We start from the raw sequence: 6,000 nt of genomic DNA, 5'->3' as shown, positions 1-6,000 counted from the left end.
CAAAATTTTTACTTCAAAATTACAAGAATGGACACATCTCCTATCAGCTGATTCATCCCCTTCTATTTAATGCTGGGCAATAGGGGTCTCTGTTCATAAAGTGATGTTTTTCTTTCAAAGGAAAAGCCTCTTTATAAACAAGTAGCAAGAGCTTTGGGGGAAATAAAAAATATCACAGTCAAAGCTGGGGATGAGGGAGGGGAAAAAGTTAGTGGTGGGGAGAGAGGAGAAGGGGATGGAGTTCCTTAGGTGTAGAGATAAAAGGCTTGGGTCACGGTTACTATGCTAGCTAAGTGCACCTTTGTTCCCTTTCTGGTCTCTGAGTGTTCCCCTCAGCTGTCAGGCCTCATACTTTCACCTATCCTGGGGTGAAATTCCACAATTCTCCCACTCTTAGATCAGGCCTGGGTCCCAGTATCCTGTGTATCAACAGTACTTACCCCACAGGTGCCAACTTTCCATTGTGTCGGGGTGGGGGTTGACCCCCAGCTCTGCCCAAGACCCCACCCCCACTCCACCCCTTCCCTCAAAGCCACACCCCCGCCCTGCCTCTTCCTGCCCTGCCTCTTCCCATCCTGTTCCGCTCCTCCCCCCCACCCTCCTGCATGCTGCCAAACAGCTGATTGCAGTGCGTGGGAGGTGCGGGAAGGGAGGGGGAAGTGCTGATCAGCAGGGCCCACAGGTTAGGCAGGAGGCACTGGGGGAAGAGGGACATGCTGATAAGAGGGCTGCCAGTGGGTGCTTGGCACCCACCATTTTTTTTCCCCCTTGGGTGCTCCTGACTAAGGTCTGACTAAGTCCCAGTACCCGCACTTCTTAAGGACATAAGAACAGCCATAGGGGGTCAGACCAACGGTCCATCTATGCTGTCTTTCCACAGTGGCCAGAAGAGGGCAATTACCAAGTGATCCATCCCCTGTCGTCCAGTCCCAGCTTCTGGCAGTCAGAGGTTTATGGACACCGGGAGCAAGGGGTTGTGTCCCTGACAATCTTGACTAATAGCCATTGATGGACCTAGCCTCCATGAACTTCTCATTCTTTTTTTGAACCCAGTTATACTTTTGGCCTTCACAACATCCCCTGGCAGCAGGTCCACAGGTTGACTGTGCATTGTGTGAAGAAGTACTTCCTTATGTTTGTTTAAAATCTGCTGCCTATTAATTTCATTGGGAGATACCTAATTCTTGTGTTATGTGAAGGGGTAAATAACACTTCACTCTCTTCACATCATTCATGATTTTATAGACCTCTATCATATCCCCTCTTGTTCATCTCTTTTCTAATCTGAACAGTCCCAGTTTTTGTTTTGTTTTGTTTTGTTTTTTAATCTTTCCTCATATGGAAGCTGTTCCATACCCCTAATAATTTTTATTGCCATTATCTGTACTTTGTCCAATTCTAATATATCTTTTTTTGAGATGGGCCAACCAGAACTCCATGCAGTATTCAATGTGTGAGGGTACCATGGGTTTATATAATGACATTATGATATTTTTTGTTTTATTACCTAACCTTTTCCAAATGGTTCCTGCATTCTGTTATCTGCTCAATGTGCACCGGCAATCAAAAAAGCTGTTTTCAGAGAACTATCCATGACTCCAAGATCTTTCTTCAGTCGGAACAGCTAATTTAGACCCCATCATTTTGTATGTATACCTGGGATTGTTTCCTATATGCATTACTTTGCCCTGATTAACATGGAATTTAATCTGCCATTATCTTGCCCAGTCATCTAGTTTTGTGAGATCCCTTTTGTAACTCTTTGCAGTCAGCTTTGGGCTTACCTATCTTGAGTATTTTTTTTATTGTCTGTCAACTTTGCCACTTCACTGATTACCCTTTTTACAGATCACTTATTAATATGTTGAACAGTACTGGTCACAGTACAGATGCTTGGGGACCCCACTATTTACCTCTCTCCACGGTGAAAGCTGACCTACCCTTTGTATTCTATCTTTTAACTAGTTACTGATCTCTCTTCCCTTCAGGCATCTGTGACTGTATTGAATACAGTGAGCAGACAACCTTCTTTACTGTTAAGATTTAACAGTAGAAACTAAGTATTTAGAGAGAAACTATTTTAAAACAGTCTTTATGCATGTCTGTCTTACGCAAAGGCTTAGCAACCCCTGAGGGTAGCTGAGGCAGGCCTCGCTTCTTCAAATGCTGCAATGGGTGCCTGTGTGTGTGTGTCATAGAATCATAGGGCTGGAAAGGGATGCTGAAAAGTCATCAGATCCAGCCCCCTGTGCTGTGGCAGGGCCAAGTAAACCTAGACCATCCCTGACAGATGTTTGTCCAACCTGTTTTAAAAACATCCACTATTTTAATTGTATTGAGTAACTGGTTGCCATAGGGCTTGTCTACACTGGCGCTTTACAGTGCTGCAACTTTCTCGCTCGGGGGTGAAATATCAACCCCCCGAGCGCTGCAAATTTCAGCGCTGGGAGCTGTGCCCCTCGTGGAGGTGGTTTTTTTTTTTTTTTGAGCACTGGGAGAGCTCTCCAGCGCTGTGCTGCGACTACACAAGCCACATTGCCAGTGTAGACAAGCCCCAAGTTCAGTCTGTTCTCCTGAGGTAGGGAAAGAATCACTTTTTAATCCAGTTAGTTCCTTTATCTCCTCAGATCCTGTGGCTTCAGGCCCTGCTAGCCAAAAACCAGTCCAATGTGCTCAGTGGAATAGCAAGCTAGTGACCTCAGAGACAATGGCTCTTCCATTGTCCTGTAACAATCCTCAAGTATTTGCTGTTCTCTTGAGCCATTGTTTCACCTCCTGCTTGTTTTTACACCCAATTTCTGATTAAACTAAATCAATATAGTCAGACGGTAAATATCCCAGTAAACAAGTCACATGCAGTATTTATAAATTATCACAGAGCAGCCCCACTTCCTTCACAGCTTGTTTTCACTGATGGTATGATTCACTACCATAAGGCACCATATGTTTTCATATATTCAAAGAAAAAACTTGGTTTGTTGTTTTCACCATGTGAAAAGTACTTATAAAATAATGATTTTAAATTGGTCAAATCAGTCCTTACATAGGCAAAATTCCTGTTGGCTTCAAATCTCTTTCAGTCCCGCTGTACTGTGTATCATGGATTCACCCAAACCTCTTTTTTGGGACTGTTCTTATCTTTAAAACATCAATCAGTCTACTGAAGCTGTAGTACGTGCTGTCAAGGAATAAGTATTAGGATCATCTTCTCTCTCTCTCTCCATATTTTTTTTTTTTTTTAAAGAAAGTCTAGCTGGCACAACAGCAATGGGTAAATGCATGAGCTGCTTGCACTTCATAGATCTTTTGTGCACAAAAATATGAAGAGGAAATTTATCGGGGGTTATCTGCAGAGGTGGGCTGGACTCATCTGGAAAAGTTGAAGTACTGTCAGCTCTGTATTTACCTGGCTTTTGTTGTGATAGTTAGCAAATATAGCTATTGCTAGGTCACAACGAGACAACAGTGTATGTCTAAAAAAGGAATAATGTGCTATAATGCAATAAAAAAGAGGAAATAATTAAATACTCACTCAGTAATTTCAGAAGCAATTGTTCTGTCCCAAGAATAAACATTATGTACAGATTCCTAAGCCCACATCAAAATAACTTCCTGGGATAAGTTAAGGAGGCACCTGGGTTTATCTATTCCTGTCCCCTCTGTTATGCAGGATGTCAGAGCAGATATCATAATGGTTCCTTTTGGCCTTAAAATATATTAATCTGTTCATTGTTCGCTCCCTAATTTCTTAGCTAAGTGTGCAAAGATACTTGCAGCAAATGTTACAGGTAACATGTCAAGTGGCCTTTTTCTTTATTCACTAATGTAGATTATTTTTTAAACACAGGATCCTTCCTATTTTGTCCCAGTAGTCGTGTAAAATTCACATTTTAGCCAGTAGTCAACTGGATCCTCTGAATGGTTCATCCTAGAGGGGGGTGTTCTCAGAGTATTATGCCTTCCACTGAGAACAGCAGATTCCATCTGCTCTGTACCGAGTCTAAAATAAACTATTTTTAGTTTCTTCTTCTGGATTTCCCTTAAGTACTTCTCAAAAGCAAACGAGTTTTACAATATTTTAATAGAGATTTTTATGAAAGAGAGCTGTGCCTCCTGTGGTGACAGATATGAACCATTTCTGAGTGGCTTGGGGAGTCAGAATATTAATGAGCATTCAGGGATAAACTTATGGCCCTGATTGAATCACATGCTTAAACATGTGCTTACCTTCATGCGTGTAAATAGTCCTATTAAAGTCAAGGGGATTGCTCACATGCTTGCAGTTAGATGTGCTAACGTACCTTCCTGACTCAAGCAGGGGTACCAGAACTATTTTTATAATGGAGGTGCTGAGAGCCATTGAACCAAACTGTAAACCCTGTATCTAATGAAAACCACTTCAAGCCAGGGGGTGTGGCAGCACACCCCAACGCCCCTACTTCCAGCACCTATGGACTCAGGGCAGGAAGAAAACTACATCCCTGTGGGAATCTTCAGTTCACTTTAGATCAAATGGGACTGATCCCATCCCAGGTGCTCACGGAAAAGGGAAAATAATGCAGCTTCTCTCTTTCTGTGTAATTGCAGCCTCTTCTTTTCTAGCTAAAGAGATGGGGTAAGGAAGGGCAAGGAGGACCAGGGGGAAGAGGGAAGCACTCTGCATCCTCTTAAAGAGGTAGCACAGCAGCTGCACCTAACTGCCTGCCCAGGAATTCTGAGATGCTGTGCATCTGACACCCAGTGCCTTCTGCGGAAATGTGGGTGGAACAGCCCTGCACCAGAGTAAGATATGATCATATATGCTTGCACACCTCCCTGTTTCCCAGAACAAGACTATGGGTTAATGCCACTATTTCCCCCAACGAAGCTCATTTTCTTCCCCACAATACATTATTTATTAAAAAGAACAGTGCTCAGTACCCTGTGAACAACATTAAAATGAAGGAAGCCATGATATCTGAACATCAGGTATTCAGCTGTACTTTTCCCCAAAGCAGTTGCCTGGGACCATCTTGCCACCTACTGGAACTATGTAAATATACATTCCTATAGAAAGTTGTGCTTTTTAACTTCTATGAGCACCATGAAATAACTCAGAAACTACTACACTCTGAAACCAGTACTCTGGATATTGGTAGCATACAACCAAAAAATGATTATTTAACATGATATTTTATTAGGTACCATATGGCAAATAAATGCCCAATTCTGCATTCTCTACCTATTCAAAGCTCTCCTGTCATTATGTGTATGGGGCAGGATTGGACCCTGAGTTTGAATGCACATCTGGCTATAAAATGTGTGTAATTGAGGGCCAGATTCTGATGAAACCTGTGTAAAGCCAAAGCAAATCCACTGAAGTCAATGGGATTGGTTGGAGTATACATAATTTGGCTCATAACTTGACTCCCCTGTTTGCAGAGATTTCTCAGTCAAAATGCATGTCATCCTTTTAGGTAACGGGCCCAATCCAGCTCAGTGAGACTTTATAATGAACTTCAGTGGAAGCTGGGTCAGGTCCCTGATTAGAATAATCTGAAGAATGTCTGAACTCCTTGGGTGTTTGTTATTCTAAGTTTTCTAGGACAGTTCCTTTCCAATGAGTGGGTGTGGATGGTCCTCACCCTACTTCTATAGGGAGTTCACACTCATAGCCACAAAGGTGTTTAGTCTCCAAACTTTGCCTTAGTGGCTAGCCCAGTCCCGAAAAAAGTCTGCTACCATCTTATACGAAAGGAGAACTCCTTTAGTTCAAGTGGTAGAGACTGCTGGTTTTGGTGCTGATGTTACTGCATGTGTATTCAATCAGTTCACTCCCAAAGGAAGGGAATGCAGAATTGAAAGTCCCCAGTGTTGCTGCTGATGCATGAGGCAGAATAGAACCGAACTTGCTCTCCTCTATTTGTACTGGATCTGATAATAGCCACATTTCAAACAAATCAAATATTTTCAGAGAGTCATTTTTTCCCTAAGACAAACTGAACAGTCTGCTCTCAAGTA

The sequence above is a fragment of the Chrysemys picta genome, chromosome 21 (genome assembly GCF_011386835.1).
Source record: "Chrysemys picta bellii isolate R12L10 chromosome 21, ASM1138683v2, whole genome shotgun sequence".
NCBI lineage: Eukaryota > Metazoa > Chordata > Testudines > Emydidae > Chrysemys > Chrysemys picta.
This window is presented reverse-complemented; position numbering follows the sequence as displayed.